Below are 19,008 nucleotides of genomic sequence, written 5' to 3'. Positions count from 1 at the left end.
ATATAATGTATATATTTCCCTATAAATAATGAATATAACTTTTGTAAAAAGGGAATGATAGAAAATGCCAACAAGAAAATGACTATAATTGTATCAGAAATGATGGTAAGAGAAAACAAGGACTGGTTTAATATATCAGGAAAATTAATGACTTTTATGGTATTCAAGGGCAATGACCATGTTTTTATGGGGCTTGTTTGTATTTCATTTCTGATAAAAGAACCCAAGTCCTTCGCAACACTTTGTACAGCTAGTTTATGGATTCTGCCTCCTTCCCACCTCTGCATTTCCTCTCTGAATGTAGGCCAAATCATGCAAGTTATTGATCTCTGAGTAATTTTTTTTTTTACCTTTTCACAAGTGGCGTCATAATTGCTAAATCTGGTGAACACTTTGCCTACAACCCACTTTACTGCTCTGCAGCCTTTTATAAGGAGACCATTTCCTTCTTAGAGCATTCTCATTCCTTGGCTTCTCTTTCACTATTGGGAAGTTGTTTTTGTCCCCCTCAGACCTGTCTTTTCTGGTCTGCTTTTTGCCTCCTTCTTCCTTTTCCTGTCTCTTGACCATTGGTGTTCCATCTTTATGCTCTCCTGGACAATCTCATCCAACTACCACCTGAATTCTGTGTGCTTCTAAGTTTGTACCTTGCTGTCTGGTGTGTCTTCCAGATTTCGCATGTCTCTATCAGTACCCGACAGGACTCCCCAGTTCCACATGCCTGAGTGAAACTTGTCTCCTATGGTGTGTCTGATCTCAGTGGATGATATAACCAATGCCTGGGTCAGGGTCTGTTTCCTTTACTCTCCATGTTCAGTCAATCACCAAGACCTGATGGTGGCACCTCCCAAATATATCTCTTTTCACTGTCCACACTGCTACTACCTTACTTAATGCCCTTATCTCCTACTCAGACTATTAAAATGACCTACTAGTAGTCTCCTTGTGTTGATTCCTCTTTCATTTTTAGTACAACCATAAAAACAAACAACTTATGAATGTTCATAGCAGCACTATAGCCAAAAAGTGGAAACAATCTAAATACTTCTCAACTGAGTAATGGAGAAATAAATGTGGTATACAATGGAATATTCTTTAGCAATTAAAAAGAACTACAACATGGATGCTCCTTGAAAACTTTATGCTAAGTGAAAGAAGCCAGTCCAAAAGACCATATATTATTTGGTTCCATTGGCATAAAATATTCAAAATAGGCAAATTCATAGAGACAGAAAGTCTCTATTGTTGGTTGCCTAGGGCTGGGAGTAGGGGTGGGCAGGGAAGATGGGTAGTGATGGCTAATGAGTATGGGTTTTCCTTTTGGGTGAAAAAAATCTTCTAAAGTTAGATTGTAGAGATGATTACATAACTCTGTGAATATACAAAAAATATTGAATATATATTTTAAAACTGAATTATACAATATGTGAATTATATGACAATAACATTCTAAAAATTACTCATATGTTAGTGCACAGATAAAACGTGTTCTTTGTAGAAATTTAGAGAATTCAGATGAGAAAAAAGAAGCAAATTAAAAATCATGAATAATCTAACCACCTGGAAATAGATAGAAACTCTATTATATATAAATTTATATGTGTGTATATACATATATATTCTATGTGTGTATGTACATATCCTTCCAGTCTTTTTTCTTTATATATGTGTACTTTGGTTTTATAAAATTGGATTATGCTGTGACTACTGCTTTATAACCCACTTTAAAAACTTTAATTATATCATTAGTGCATTATTAAATATTATATATTATTTTAATAGCTGCATAGCTAATCTGTACCCTTTGTCAAATATACAAACTATTTCTGATTTTAGTATGATAAAGAATTATTTAGTGAGTATTCTTGTGGCCAGATCTGTGTACATCCATAATGAATTTGTACTTTTCCAGGGGGTGGTAGCAAGATGAAAGTGCTGAAAGCCAACATTCGTGTTGTATGGGAAAGTTTGAGGAGGCAGAGGAATTATCTAGAGCATAGGTAAACTGAATAGAATTAGTATTTGAGAAGAGAAAAAAATGAGAACCCAGATATAAATTGGGACTATAGGGAGAATTAAGAAAAGGAAAGTTTAATGAAGTCCAGCCACATGAGCTTGGGAGAAGTAAGTTTTATAATAATCTGTGTGAGAGCGAGAAGCAGTAAACAGTAAGGTGATAAATTAAAGTTGATTTGCAGTAGCCGCTATGGGAAGGAAAAGCTCAGCCATTTAGCAATTGTGCAGCTGCTTATTCTTCTGGAGCCACAGCTTCCTCACTTGAAGTATTGAGGTAACACCACCGCAACATACTGTTTCAAAATTGAAAATCAAACTATATTGTCATAAGTAAAGAAAGCGTTCAGTTTTTAATAGGATGCTTGTAATTATCCATTGGAATTGGGAGTCCATAATGGGATGAATAAAGGTTAGTGGAAGAGTATTTGAATCCAGGATTAGAGCTGTATTTGACAGGAGAAGCAATTAGGAGCAGCTATAGTGGAAGGTCTACCATCAAAGGCCTAATAGAATAACATTCTCCCCGTGTGTACTTAGCAAATACTTGTTGATAGACAAGCTGACTGGTAACTAATTATAATGTGATGACCAAAGCCTAGTTTCTTGGAAGTAGAGCTGTTAATACAGGAATAGAATACCAGGGGAGTTTGAGGAATTTCCTTCCCTGCAGATGTTTAAACTAATACGGATAGTCAACAGTCTAAAGATAATTTGGGAAAAACCCTGCCTGGAAGTTGGGAGATGAATTAAATAACTTTTAAAGGACATCACTATATCTATTTCCTTAGTCATGTCTTGTGAACAAATCTATAAAATATGCATTTTTAGCCTCATCCAGCTGTAAATGTGAGTTGTCTTTTCTTTGGACTATTCTCATATGAAATATTGCAGTGGAAACCCTACTCTATGTAATTTTCAGTATCCTTAAAAATTGACCAAAAGAAAGAGTATCTTTGCAACACTGGAGCATCCCTTAGAAAGATATTTATCTCTGAGGCTTTGTGATATAGCAAAAATAACTTTTCTCACATATTCGATTGACATCAGGGGCTGTTTTATCTTCAAATGTGAGGATGAAAAATTGGTGTTTATTCCAGCAGCTGTTGGTTTGAAGGGATTTCTACAGGTTCACCACAAACTTGTAAAATTTTTTCTAGTTTTCTTCCCCTCAACTTTTACCCCTACCCCATCTTCTGTTACCTTAGTGGATCTACCTTTAAGAATCAGATTTTCCTGGTTCACCTCAAAATTGTTATAAAAAATAAAAAACCTACATCCTGTTTTCTTCCCTTCAACTTTTATTCCCAATACCTGCTATCTCTCTGCAGAATTTGATCTTCAACAATAAGAATAAACTTCTCTGCTTTCAGTGTAAATTCAGGAATATTGTTAAAGTTGTATTTATTGTTTTTATTTTCCTTTAGATTTTAGGGTGCCTAGAAAAAATATTTTAAGTGCTTAAAAGCAATTCAACAATCAGTTACTTAGATGAGACAGACATTAAGACTTTTTTTGTATCACATTATTTTCATATAAAATATATACATAATGAGAATATCCACAGGTAGATGAGGCAGACCCAGCAACTGGCCCATTTCCATGGCTTAGTCATTTTAAATTCTGGTCAAAATACTTGGCCTAGACTAGGAACAACATTCTGCTTCTGACACTGTGCAGCTCCCACAAGAGAAGATGACATTCTTGTGGTTTGAACTGCCGTGCTGAATGAAGTCAAGGTCCATGCTGCCAGCCTTTTAAAAAACTTCTCACACTAAACTTAAAAAAAAGAAATTTTTTTAGTGTGTTTATTCAAATAAGTCATTAGAATAGTCAGCCCCTTCTGATTTATGCATAATTTTGATATTTGGATATTTAAATAACTAAAAATTAAAATGAAAACCTATTCTCTTATATCTGGTGGTTCTCAGAGCATGTAACCTGTTTCTGAAAAGTGAAACACCTTCAGTCGTATTCCTCTGTACAGTATGTCTCAACTCTGTATGTCTTTTAAAATATTTAATTTTTAAATTTAAAAATAAATACTTTAGTTAGCTAGAATTCTTGTATTTCTTTCAAGTCTACTTTTTGAGCCATACTCCAGCGTCATGTGGGAAATGTTACTGAATAATAAAGTGATGTCACTCTCTAGCTTCAGAAGCTGTGATTTATGCTAATACCAATAGGATGATTTTTATTTAGTACGGGTGTTTGCAGGTTGGTTGCTCTAAGATATTTTCGGCTTTTGTTAAAAAAAATTAGGCTTGGAAGTGACTGTAGCCATAAAACAAGAAGCAAATGCATTTTACTAGTGAGTAGTATGACAAGGTGAGCACGGATCCAGCTTACTAGAACTCTAATTATAAGCAAATGCAATGGTAGATACCAGGGCTCAGCTGTGGAAGTCTGGTGGGTTTCACTGAAAAAATAAAGTTCAGTGCGGCACACTTTGTCAATGAAGCATTTAGTTAATATACTTATGCAGAGAAGTTACCTGATATTGCTACCTGTTCTTATTTTTTTAAGAGATAAAAAAAACTTTCCTTTCAAAATTAGATAAAACTTGAGGCTGCTATAATTTTTAAAACTTAACATGTTAACTCATGGAAAATCATTGATAATTTATACACTTTATAACTTTATAAATTATACACATCATCCATCATTTCCATTGAAAAACATATCATAGATGAAGCCAGGATTGAGACCCCAATGTGAAATTTTTGTTTCATGCTTAACTATGTTTCAGGCACTGTTCTAAGCACCAGAGCCACAGTGTTAAACATTTCCTGCCCTCATGGAGCTTACATTCTGACAGGGGGCAGCCAATACACGGGAAAACAAATTTCAGATAGTGAAAATATCATGCAGAAAAATGAGTCACGGTAAGGGGAAAGAGTGCCAGTTATTAACCATTTGTGCCTGTGTCATTCTTATGAGTAAATCTTTTTCTCTTTCCCTTCACTAGTGAATGAAAGAATGGCATATTTTGTTATTTGAGACAGATTCCTTGTGTGACTAGTTAAAATAATTATCTGTTTGGTTACATAATATAGTTTAGTTTGTTACTATTAATATTATTTGGGCACTATAGTTTTTAAGTTTTCTGATGACAGAATGTGTTTCAAATTCCAGAAAAGCCAGAGTAAATTCTTGAGACTTTTTCCTAATAAATAAATTTGATAAAATGTCTCTAGTGATCATTAAAACATACTTTGTACTATGAAAACAATTTTCATATTATTTTCATCATATCTTTGAGTTTATTCTTATTTTTGTATTACATCATCAGTCATTATTATCTACTTTCTGTTGACATCAGCTTTCTAGACTATGACATCTCTGAGGGTAAAGACTCATTTCCACACCCTAGAATCTAATACAGTTGGGACACAGAAGTTACTTAGCACATCCTTATGAGATTGATTTGGTTTGAACCATTTACCTGAACGTTATCTCCTCCATTTTACAATTTCACATCACTCAGTTCTCCCCAGCCCCACCTTCTAACACACTCACTCCACCTTCATCTGCTCCTTTATCCCCTTTTTTGCTCTGCCTTGTGGAACTTCGTGTATTTTTACCCTAGTTTCCTTGTCAGTTTCCAGCCTGAGTACATCTTTGGCTTTCCTCGAATCTACTCTGGGAATGGAAATTGATGCTAACATTAATCATAAAACTGATCCAACTGCTTCTGTCTTCTTTCATGCTTTGTGACTTCACCTGGACCCTCCTCTGTTAGAGTTCTGTTTTCTTGTTTTTGATTGATTTCTTGTTTCCTTTCTTACAAAAGTTAATCCTTGTCACTTTACTCAAAATCTCACTTCTTTACCTCCAAACTGTGCAGAAGACATCCTCCTACTAGAATGAAGATCAAGACTGTCCAAGGCAAATTCTGCTTCCCATCAGTTTATTTCAAAATTTCTTTGTAATTTATTGGTTTGTCTTTCTGTTCTTTCTCAGAAGACACACTTGGTCTTAGGATTAAACCCAGACTTCTTAACCTTGACCTACAGGACTCTGCTTCCTCTCTCTATCCATTCAGTTCTCCACCAGCAATCCCTCCACAATTCCTCTTGCCCTCTGTACTTTAGTCATACAAATCTCCTTTTAGTTCCACTCATCAAGGTTTTTCCTGACTCTGGTCTTTGCATATGCTTTTCCCTTTGCCTTGAATATGGTCTTCTATCCACCCCCAAACATTCACCCCACCACTGATACACATGTTCACCAGTTAATTTATATTCACCCTTGAGTCTCTTTTATAGATCACTTTACTGAAAGAGTTCTTCTGTGACCCTTGTTATTCTCACTTGTGGCCTCTTGGACTTTTTCTTCATTACATAAAGCATAGTTCATAATTATATCTTCATTGTGGGTTACTTACTATTTCCCTCGCTACACTATAAGTTTCATGAGGAGAGGAACCATGTCTGAGTTATTTACTACCATATAGTGCTGAGCTCAGTGCCTGCCATGTACTGAGTATCCCAAAGACAGTTGATGGATGAATTGCATCCTCTCCTGTTTCTTTGTTTCCTCAGGGACCTTGTAGCTTCGTATTCATCTCATTTGAACCATCTACCTTTTCTTTTCTGGTGTTGCTTTCTCATTTCTAAGCTTTGCTCAGTTTTCCTCTGTTGTATTACGTTGACTATCCTCTTTTTCTTACCCTCCAGACTTATAAATTATACCAATTATACTGTGGTCTCTTAAATACAAAATTGGAATGAAGCTAATAGCAGCATCTGTAAACAATTCATCTTTGGTCTAGGGAACAATATTAAAAGCATAATTAGCACATGCATAGTTTTTAGAAGGGGAAAAGGAGTTTTCTTCATGAAATAGGACTACTTTTAAAATATTTTTAAAATTTAACAAAAAGTTTTAAAAATACCTTCATGTTTCAGGCACTATACTGGGCATTGGAATATACTGATTAAGAAGAGAGAGACCATTCCCACCAACAACAGGAGCTTACATTCTGGTGGAGGAACCAGATAATAAATAGTTGTACAGCTGAACAGAAGAGTTGCAGGTTGTGTTATATGCGGTGAAATAAACAGGAAGTTGAAAGAATTAGGGGTGGAGGCTATGTTAGATGGGGTAATTGGGAAGGCCTCTGTGAAGTGGAAGATGAGAAAATGAGGAACTAGAGGAGCAGCATTCCAAGTTGAAGGAATAGAATTCAAAGGCCTGGATTTGCTAAGAGAGTGGAATTTAAATGTTCTCACACACACACAGAAGTGAATATGTAAGCTGATGGGTGTTTTAATTAACCCAATGGGAGGGATCCTTTCACAACATGTACACATATATCAAATCATCACTTTGTACCCTTTAAATCTCTTACAACCTTATTTGTTAATTATACCTTAATAAAGCTGGGGGAAAAAATTTAAAGGGCTGAAGGTGAGAAAGGGCTTAATGTATTCAAAAGTTAACTGATAGCTTGATCATAATGAGGAAGTGTGGCAGGGAGAGCCACATCATGTAGTATTCTTTACATTCCATGGTAAGGAATTTAGATGTTTTCCTATGAGTAGTGGGAAGCCATCAAATGGTTTCAAACAGGGAAATTATATGATCTGATCTATGTTTTAAAGAATTACTATGGCTACTATGTCCAGAATGATTTAGAAAACAGCTGGAATGGAAACGGAGGAGAGCTAGAGAGACTATTGTAGAAGTGTAAGTGAGAGGTGACAATGACTGGAGTTGTGACAATGTCATATTTTCGAGGCTAGAAGATGTAGAACGTGGTGATGGATTGCATGTAAGGGGTAAGATTAGGAAGAAAGCAAAGATGACTCTTGAAATGTTGGCTTTAGTAACAAGGTAGACAGTGGTGCTGTTGGTGTATTGGGGAAGTCTAGGGGAAGAACAGTATGTGTGTGAATGTGAGTGAGGGGGATGACAGAATAAAAGGCTCAGTTTTGGACCTGTTCCACTTGTGAAGCCTAGTGGGTATCCAGTTGTAAATGTCTAGTGGTCTAGAGCTCAGGCGAGAAGCCTGGGCTGCAGAGAGACTGTCAGGAGACAGCAGCCTCTGTACTGTATTTGAAGCTGGATGGGCCTGCTCATATGGAGAGAGAAAAGAGAAGGGAGTCCTCACCTAAACCTTGAGGCCTTCCAGCATCTAGAGGTCAGGAAGAAGGGCAAGAACCAACACTGGAAATTGAGGAGCAGTAGCCAAGGAATGAGTAAGAGGAAAACTGTGAGAACATAGCCACATGGAAGCCAGGAGAGGGGAGAATTTTCAAGGTCAGCATTGTCACATGCTGCTGAGATGGAGCAAGATGAGTGCAGAGATGGGCACTCACAGACTTATACCTGAGGCTCTAATACAATTTTATAACATTTCTTCTTTTATATATTTATTCCTCATCATTAATGGAAATAAATTTTATGTGTCTTGCTAGCATTTTTATCAGTCTATAGAACTAGCAAATTTAAGCACTATATCAAACAAATCAGTACTTTCTCCCCATCTTATTATTTCTTCAGAAGGACACAATATCAGCTCCATTCCTAATTAGAACAATACCGAGTTTCTTGTTTTAGGTCCTGGCCCTTCATAATCTGGCTTACTTGTTCCATTTCCTGCTCTTTCTCTTGAATCCTTAGCTCCAGTTAGGCCAGTTTCTTTACTTATTTCTTCTTTATGTTCCAGGTATTGTTGCAGGCAGTGGAAAACTGATGGTGAGCAAAACAGACATAATCTCTCTCACCATGGAGCCTATTTTGTCAATTAATGAAATAATCATACAGATATTCAATTTCAAAGTGAGGTAAATGCTGTGAGGCAGCAGATGACTGCTGCTCAGACTGGGGAAGTAGCAATGGAAATCGAGAGGAGCAGACAGCTATGAGAACTTTTTCAGGAGATAAAATCAGCAGACGTTAGTGATTAATTGGTGCTAAGGGTTGAGAGGAAAAGAGAAGTATTGGGGAGGGCTCCTGGATTGTTTGTTCCAGTTGCCTGGTGCTCCATTCATTGAAAAGGCATCTTTGGAAGATTACGAAGCTTCAAGGAGACAGATCATCAGTTCAGTTATGTCCAAGTTAATTTGAGTGCTTATCTTATGCCTGCTTTTCCTGCAGGAAACCTTCCTTCAATATTCTACCCTTTGCTAATTATTCTAACTTGTATAGATTAAATAATGTGAGTAATATCATATGCTTCAACCTAAGACTGTCAACAATTCCCATTGTCACTTCATGTCACACTGTTGGTTCTTTAATATGCTGTGTATCATTCTAAGTGAGAACATAAACTCCATGTGGGCACAAAATACATGATTATATTTTTGTTTATACAGCTGATAACACTTGGCGGAGTATAATGTTATGTAGTAGTACATATTTGAATTCCTAATGTTACTATGGGATTTTCTTGAGATACAATCTAACTTCTTATGGTTAATTAATAATCTACAAAGATTCATTAGATAACAAGTGTATTCCAGGCAAGGAGTTTATTGACAGAGTGAACTGTATACTCTGACATACTAGTGGAATATGTTCCCTATTTGGAACTACTTTCTAATTAAAGATGTGAAACTCCTCCTACTTACTGTATTGAATAGTAATTAATTAAATTTCAAGTAAAACACAAAGATGGTGAACCTTAGAGTTTTCCCAGTCTTATATTTTGCTTTTTTGTGAGTGTTTTCTTTAATACATTACAAAACATCATCTAAATTTGCATCTGTTATAGAATTTGATAGCCCTCTCCATACTTCAAATTGGCCTCAGAGATTTCAGCATTGGAAAGTTGGAATTTTATTTTCCCAGCTGTTTAAATGTAATATATTTGAAGACAGAGGCACTGTCCTGTAAGTTTATAGCCTAAATAAATCTATTTTAAAGGTGTGCTGGTCTGAGGCCAGGTGGCATAATGGGATGACATATGAGCTATTCACATTTGAAGACCTGGCAATAAATTCATCTCAGGATGCCAGGAAAATGACTTTAGAGGTGTCAATTTGCTGGAGTCCTTGGTGGGCATCTGAGAACATCACGAAACCGTTGTAAGTTCTAACATAATGTATCCTCTGTAAATTATATTGCCACGTTAGCCACCTAGGGTACAAAAGGGCAATTTGAATGACTTTAGTAGGCATTCCAAAGTCTTGTTTTAATAAGTAATGAAAAGTACATGTTATGAAAAGTACAAGACTGTCTAAAAGAAAACCAGCCTAACCTAAAGGGTTGTACATGGGACTGGGAGTTGAAACTTAATCTTTTATATTTCTCTAGTCTTTATCTGGCTCATCTGTTACTTAGCAAATATTTACTTAATCCCCTTTTTCTGAGCCTTTATCATTTTAGGCATGGATTTTATAACAAGACCAGTTACCTTTCTTCTCCCTGGCTTCAGATCTCCTACAGGTGCCAATAATAATATTTCAAAGAAGTATTGTAAAAAAACTTATTAGTACTTTAAAAAATGCCATGATAATGCTATCTTGAATACTTGTAAAATCATCTCTCAATAATCCCAAGGTGCTTAATTATAGACTGCTTATCCAAAGATCTTTTACTTTTTTTCATTTGCATTTGCCAAGAATATCTAGTAATTATACTATACACTCAGTTTCCATTTGAATAGCTTTTTGAATTACTTAAAAGACCATCATCATTAATTCATATTTAATATCTGAATCTAAGGTTTCCTTATTGTAGTAACACATTGTGTGCTAGCCAGAAGCATCACTTAATTTGAGAAAGCATAAAAAGCTCAAAGGTACCAGTCAGACTTTGATTTTTATTGTGAAAATATATTTCAGTAACTCACAGACTTACTGTTTATTAACTTGACCTATTTAGTTCCTTTCCTTTTGCGTTTAGCATATGTCCTTTGACCAAAATGGTCCGGTTAATGATTTGTTCAGAGGAGACTATCCAGGAAGGTAGTGAAGATGGATCATAGCAGCTGATGAGGGGAGATCCTGGGCAAAATGTGTCTGTCCTCTTTCTTTATCCAAGGGGAGTGTTCAGACTGAAACTAAGCTGCACATTGATTTGTGGCATTTCTGAGGAGTTGATCCAAGTTGATAGTGCTCCAGGCTGCTTCCAGGCTTTCTTTTTTCCAAAGATTCTCCTGGCAGCCAGAGGTGCTGGGATCCTCCATGAAGTGCAGGATGCTAAAAGAAAGATAAATGGTTTTTCACTCAACCTCTCTGAACCTCAGTTTCTTTTTCTTTACCTCTAACTGTTCAGGATCTCAGTATCCTTCTCTCTGTGAGTCTGTGATATAGCCCCCTATCAGCTACAGTTCTAAGCTCTAAGTTATGACCTATGGCTCTGCTGATGGTTTAGGCAGAGCCCTTTGATGGCTCATGAAGTCAGTTCATAGAAAGATGTGAGGAGCATTGAGGATAAACTGTACTTCTTTTAGAGGTGATTTCAGGTTAAAATATACTTTAATCATTATCTCTTGGAATTAAAAATTTATTTATTTTATAAATCTTTACTGAGTACTTATTGTGGGCCTATTACCATACTAGAGTCTAGTTGTACAGTGGTGAACAAAATAGATAAAGAATCTGTCTTGATAAAGCAACCATCCCAGTGGGGAAGGAAAGCAATACACAAACACAAAAAAGGTAATTACAAACTATAAATGATATGAAGGCAGTAAGCAGGGTAGTGTGGTAAAGAGTAACCAGCAGGGGAAGAGAGACTGGGGAAACCTTCCTGAGGAGGAGTCATCTGCAGTGAGACTGGGAAGATGGGAAGGAGCCATCTGTGTGAAGATGCCCTTGCTGGGGTTGGGGGTGAGAGTAGGGGTAGCAGTAGGCATTCCAGAAAGAGGCAAAGGATTCGAAGGAAATAGGAAAGAAGGCCAAGGTGACGGGAGAATAACAGGAGATGGGGTTGGCAAAATGGGCAGGAGCAAGATCACAGAGGAGGCCTTGTTTCAGAGTTTTGGTATTACTAGAAATGACAATCCTTGAAATAGGACATTTTTTATGAACTTGTTATCTCTTAGACCAAATGAAAGGTGGCAGTCCTAACCTTGAACAGCCAACTTGCATTCATAATCTGGAGTAATTGTGAGCAGAAGCCAGCAGCATGTTGAAAAAGCACTTTATTGTATTCAAAGGCCTGAGACCACTCAGTTATCAGGCATTTATCACTTGAAAGTGGAGGAGCAGAAAAGTTTAAAAGGCTGTGGCAATAACATTTGAGAAAATGAATAATTTAAAGTGAATTAAATCATGAATAATGAATTGTAAAAAAAGAATCCTCACTTGTGATTAGAGATTCGTAATTTTAATTTTACGGCAAAATATAGTTGGCTGCCATGCATTCCTAACTCACTTCATCTCAGTACAATTAGGCCCAACACATTAGTGCCTTGATGTGCAGACTTACGACTGGCTTCTTGTGTCGAAACCATTAAATTTTAATGTATTCAGCTTAAGCGTAAGTGGTCACAGATGATTCATAACTCTGCTCCCTGCTTTTGGTGAAAATGATCGTCAGCAAGAGAATTGTCCCCAGTGGCCACACTTACCTTCGTAGCTGATTTCCTAAACATTTTAGTGTCCGTGGGAGACCAGAAATAAACATTGCATAGCTGATGGGTAAAGCACAATGATAATTGCTCTGAAACCACAGGATGTTTGATGATGATAAAGTAGAACTCTGGAACTCTTGACAATTTCTTTTTTGATTCCTGGTGTCAGGAGGGTGCAAGTGATATAAGCTGCCCTTTAAGAATGGAGTTAGCCAACCATGAGGTTTTTTTTTTTTTCTTCTTTAAGAAATGAATGCCAAGAATTGCCCACGGTATTATGACCTCATCATTTGGCTGTAGGGCATAGAAGCAGGATGAACCAGCAGCTTGCCTAACTGAAGCTTTAGACAACAGCTTAACCCAATAAAAAATAGTGTTATGGCTTGGGCGTAGGAGATTTACCAGCCTGGTAATTGAATGCTCACCTGACCCAACCATTATCGAGGTACTGAGACATCTCACCCAATATGCTGCTAGCTGAATTTATGTTTCTTGTGCAGCCCTTGTAGGTGCCTGTGATCTGATGATGTCGCTCCAGAGCTGAAGTCCTGATGGCCTTCACAGTAAACTCCCAGTTATCTGCTCACGAGTCCCTTCATGATCTGGCTTCTGTGTCTCCAACCCCTCCACTCACACTTGGCACTTAGGTAGCTACCATTCTGACCCCCTACATGCTCCCATAAGGAAGCATATTTTTCCTTGTCTTCAGGTCTCCGTTGTCCCCAGGCACACAACTCCTTCACTTGGGATTCCCATCTTATCTATTCCAGCTTGCTGACTCTTGTGGTCTTTTGCAACTCACATATTGTCTGAGACCATTCCTGCCTCTTCCCCACTCCTAATACCCATCTCTGCCTGAGTCATGGCTTCACCCCTGTTTGCCCATTGTACCCTCTATGGGGTTGCATTGTATTATAGAGATCAGCATCCCCTAACCCAAACCCACTTTGGGCTCCTTGAGGATAGAGGATGTCTTTTGTGTCTTTGGTATCCCTAGCTGTTAGAACAGGGTCTTCACATGTTAGACTCTTGGTACTGGGTGGATTGGTGTATAGAGTATATCTCTTTCCTGAAATGCTGTAGAACAACTGGCTTTTCTCCAAACCAGTCTGGGTAGCATACTGGATTGTTCTTGGTAGTAACAAGATAACCAGACTTACTTCAGTCTCTTCATCACATTAGAAACAATTTGACTGCTTCCCTTTCTAAAAAAAAGACATGTTTACAACCCCTTTGCTTAATGAAGGAGCATGGTTCAAACTTGCTGTAACTCTGAAATCCTCATGAAACTCATTCATTAACTATTATGAGATTAGCCACACCTGGGTATAGGCTTTGATTCATGTGCTCTGAGAACTGCTTTTACCCAAGCAAAGTCAAAATAAAAGTGCTGCTACCTGCTTTCCCCTCCCCTATTCATTGTAGCTTCAGTGCATGTACCACTGAAGTCAGTCTGTCTTGTTAAATAAAGCAGTAGTATTTTAGGATTAGAAGTAAAATCTAAAAGTCTCCATTTTAATATTCAAGGCCACTGTATATCTAATACCATCCCAGAAAGATAGATGTTTATCCTTAAGTGTCTCTAGGGATAGGCTGCCAGAGTCCTCTCAGTTATGTGTTCCATTATCTCACCAGTCTTCTCATCAGGAAGGTTTTTTCCCTTAATGTCTAACTTTAATCCTTTCTTTTGCAATTTAAACTAATTTACTTTTGTCCTGGCTTCAGTGGAAATAAAAAATAACTCACCAGCACCCACTCACCCTTATTTGTAATTGAAGATATCTGACTTCTTCCAGGCAGCTCTTTCTAGTGGTAAACAGACCCAGTTTTTCGTTTTTCTCCTTTTGCCATTTCTTGGAGACTCTTTGTTTTAAAACTTTCGTTATTCTTAGTGCAGCAGGTATTAGGAACTGTACATTTCAATTCTGTCATTTTAATCCTGCAGTTTATTTTTTCAGTCTACCAATTTCTGTAAATTTAGTAAGCCACTTGACACATTGAAAAAGATTCAGTGGACACCACTGTGAAGTGCTTTAGAGTTATGGAATTATTCCTCTTTCAAAGTGATCTGCTACCATTGTCCAGTACCCTCTCTTCTCCGTTTTTATACTTAAGGGTGAAATGTTTTTCTTGTCTTATTTCTTGCTTCTTCATGCATACATTTCATGCAGCCACAACTATAATGTTTCTGGGTCCCAGGTCTACTCACTGCTCTACCAGGATAGCTCAGGGGATGGAGGGAAGAGGAAAGGAGACAGTATTCTTGTTTCCTCTTGCCATTCTCAGATCCTAGAGGCACTAGCCACTACAGTTGGCAGAAGCTACAAATTTCCAGCTCATGGAACACTGATCTTTTGGGGAAACTGAGATAAGAATTTGGGAATAATATGAAAAGGAAGATGAGCTGGAAACTAAAAATACAACTGTGTCTACTACCTAAAAATGGAACTTTTCCCTAAAAATTAGAGAGGAGATAACGATACGTGTGAATGAGAATGCAGTTGAATTAAACAGTAAGACATGAGAGAAGAGGAAGCAGAGCAGGAAGAAAATAGGTGTGATTAAGTATGAAGCAGAAAAAAAATGCTTTAATTTGTGATTCCCCAAACAGGAAAATACCATGGTAAGGTCTCAGTACAATTCAAAAAGTAAACAAGTATAACGTTCCAGTAATAAGAAGAACTGTGACTCAATTTTATAATATAAGTATGATAAGACTTTCTGCTGATGGCTCTGCTGTTAATTCAGTGACTCCTCATAGACATGTTAACAGCAACTGCCTATACTTTGTGGAAAGATAGTTGTTATTAATTTGACTGCTTAACAATTCTACATAGTCTGAGTCTTTAGGAATAATCCTTGACTATAAACAGAGATGCTATTGAGATTATGTAACTTCAAAGTAACATCAAAGTCAAAGTAGGAATAAAGCAATATTATATTTTCTTCTGTTAATGAAAGATTAATATTAATGATACTGTCTCACCTGTGTCGATATCATATAGGGCATTTCAATGAACATCTAACTGGCCCTTAAATTTACCCTTGAAAATCAAAGGAAGAAATTGATGTGCATGACTAGTGAACTGAATATTAAGTCTCTATAGTATGCAATAGAGGATAATAAACATTATTAGTAATCACTTTGGAGGATTCCTTAAGGAGAGATTTCTTTTTAAATACACATGTCTGTTATTTAGGACTATTTAAAATTAACTACAGCTACTCAAAAAGAAATGAAATATTCCTTTCTCTTGCTTCTCTGAAAAGGTACCATTTGACCAAAGTTTCAATCTGCAGAAAGACAGAATGCCATCTTCCTCTCAAATGAAATTAATTGATTTCCACTAAATCAAGTGTGTACCCTGTTACAAGGCACAGCCCTGTATCCTAAACTAAACTTGAAACATCTAACCTACAAAAACTTAAAAAGCCTAATGTCTTGGAAATGTAGTGATAGGAACCATAGAAATGAGAAAGGAGACATTCTTTTTTTTTGTATATATTATATATGTGTGTGTATATATATAATTGAAGTATAGTCAGTTTACAATGTGTCAATTTCTTCTTCTTTATTTTTTTTCATTTACATATTCTTTTTCACAATAAGTTACTACGTGATATTGAATATAGTTCCCTGTGCTATACACTATAAACTTGTTATTTATCTATTTTATATATATTAGTTAGTATCTGCAAATATTGAACCCCCAATTTATCCCTTCCCACCCCCTTTCCCTGCCATAACCATAAGTCTGTTTTCTATGTCCATGAGTCTGTTTCTATTTTGCAAATAAGTTCACTTGTCTCTTTTTTTAGATTCCACATATAAGTGATATCATACGGTATTTTTCTTTCTCTTTCTTGCTTACTTCACTTAGAATGACAGTCTCCAGTTCTATCCATATTGCTGCAAATGGGATTATTTTATTCTTTTTATGGCTGAGTAGTATTCCATTGTATAAATATACCACAGCTTCTTTATCCAGTCATCTGTCGATGGACATTTAGATTGTTTCCGTATCTTGGCTATTGTGAATAGTGCTTCTGTGAACATTGGGGCACAGGTATCTTTTCAAATTAAGGTCCCTCTGGATATATGCCCAGGAGTGGGATTGCTGGATCATATGGTAAGTCTATTTTTAGCCTTTTGAGGAATCTCTATACTATCTTCCATAATGGCTGCACCAAACTACATTCCCAGAAACAGTGTAGGAGGGTTTTCTTTTTTCCACACCCTCTCTAGCATTTATCGTTTGTGGACTTTTGAATGACGGCCATTCTGACTGGTGTGAAGTGACACCTCACTGTAGTTTTGATTTGCATTTCTCTGATAATTAGCGATATTGAGCATTTTTTCATGTGCCTACTGGCCATTTGTATGTCTTCACTGGAGAATTGCTTGTTTAGATCTTCTGCCCATTTTTGGATTGGATTGCTTGTTTTTTTTTGTTATTAAATTGTATGAGCTGTTTATGAAATTCTGGAAATTAAGCCCTTATCAGCCTCATCTTTTGCAAATATTTTTTCCCATTCCATAGGTTGTCCTTCTGTTTTGCTTATGGTTTCCTTTGCTGTGCAAAAGCTTGTAAGTTTAATTAGGTCCCATTTGTTTATTTTTGCTTTTAGTTTTATTTCCTGGGTAGACTGCTGAACTTTTGTGGAAAAATGTGTTACAGCTCAGTGTTATAGCTTGGTGTTACAGCTCAGTTGTGACAGCAACCTGGATCCGGGTGAGAGACCAAGCAGCACCCGGAGAGTTGGAGAACTCAGGTTTATTACGCCAGTGGGCCCAGAGGAGTTAACACTCCAAGCTCTGGACCCCATCTGTAGGTTTACACAGGCCTTTATAGGCTGCCAGTTTACACATACAACATCATATGCAAATAAAGTATAACAAAAATTGACCAACTAAGAACAAGCTTTGTAGAAATAGACCAATCAGGAGGGAGAGAAATAACCAATCAGGAGTGAGGGAAATAACCAATCAGGAGTGAGCTCAGGGAACCAATAGAATTTTAGGGGTAAGCAAGCTGTTTCAGAGGCAAAAAGTGAGCTAGAGCCTCTGGGCCAGGGAACTGGATGGTGCTGGCAGTAGAGTAGTGGCCCTGCTTGGGGGTCCTACTGGTCTTTTTATGGGGCTTCCTGCCTCACTAAGAGAACATTGCTAAGATTTATGCCAGATAGAGAGGAGACATTCTTAATATTTTTACACAACAAAAATATGCCCTTTTTGGTGCCATGTTGTTGACGTAATGGAAAGCATGAATAAAAGTGTGATTATTATTATGGAGTGTATTTTTTGATTTACATCAGTAAGGCCTAGGCAATTGCAATGGATCTTAGATGTGTAAATCAGAAATACTATCAAAATAGAGCTCCAGATGTGTGGTGTCATCTTTAGTGTCAAAATGACAAGTTTAAATCAATACTCAAATAATTTGCAAGTATATATATATACTTACCTAGATTTAGGCTGTCAGATTTTAAGGCATCTATAGACTTTATTTCAATTTTAAACCAAGGTAAAGACCACTGGAACCTGAAATCCAACAGATTTATTGTTAGGATTAGTAATAGTTGTTTCCTTTTAATTCATTGTCACCCTATAGCTGTCATCCTAAGAGACTGCTTTTAAAGAATTTGCAATCATCACAAACTTAGGAGGTCAAATCTCTGTGGAAAAAGTCATTCTATTTGAGTTGATTCTGACATTATTCTGATTTGAAATCAAGGCATTGATTAGAAAATTGAATTTTGATAACATTTTTACTGTCTATTTTACAAAAACCCTCTATCTTAGGAGAGAGACAGTGTGGTGCTTTTGTGTCAAAGAAATAGTGTGTATTTTGGGACTCTTATCCAGCACTTTAAAAGCAACTTTATATTTTAGTTTAGTGTAAAATTGATTCTCATGTGAATAACTCAATCTTCTATGCCTATTGAGTTGCACGTACGGTTTCAGTTTAGCTGCAGTGCATACTGTAAATGATGGCGAAGGGAAGGAATGTCTGAGTAGGAGTGCAATATAATATCTGTGCCAATCTGCATTTGGTGCTAAAGCAGAGTCAGGAGATGCAAAGTAAGAGCTTCTTTGAACAATGTGGGCCTTATTGCATGATTGGAGTGTCTGAGAAAGAAGCTAGCTTAAAACTTCAGATCTCAGTATGTTGTTGCCAATTAGACCAAATACTTACTGGAACTTATGCTTTATTCATTTTAGCTTTGAAAGATTTAAAAAAAATCTTGCCTGGAATTCATTAATTTAAAAAATATATTTTATTTTGTCACTGTGTCCTACTTAAAGATAAAGATTTTGTTCTTTTAAGTTGTCTCCTCTCTTCGTTTTACTGGCAAATGAGAGAGGGAGGGAGGGAGAGGACAAGGGAAGGAGAGAGAGAGAAAGAAAGAGAGAGAGATGTTTTTATGCTTACATTACCATAGTGTAACTTACCTGCTATAGTTCT

At 36.7% G+C, this 19,008-nt stretch overlaps 1 protein-coding gene across 20 annotated transcripts in view; it reads left to right on the top strand.

Annotated features, from left to right (window-relative positions):
- Positions 1-19,008, top strand: part of BBS9 (Bardet-Biedl syndrome 9) — a 462,928-nt gene that overhangs the window by 326,588 nt on the left and 117,332 nt on the right. The gene's annotated exons all lie outside the window — the stretch shown is intronic.

The sequence above is a fragment of the Camelus bactrianus genome, chromosome 7, assembly GCF_048773025.1.
Source record: "Camelus bactrianus isolate YW-2024 breed Bactrian camel chromosome 7, ASM4877302v1, whole genome shotgun sequence".
In the NCBI taxonomy this organism is placed as follows: Eukaryota; Metazoa; Chordata; class Mammalia; order Artiodactyla; family Camelidae; genus Camelus; species Camelus bactrianus.
This window is presented reverse-complemented; position numbering and strand designations above follow the sequence as displayed.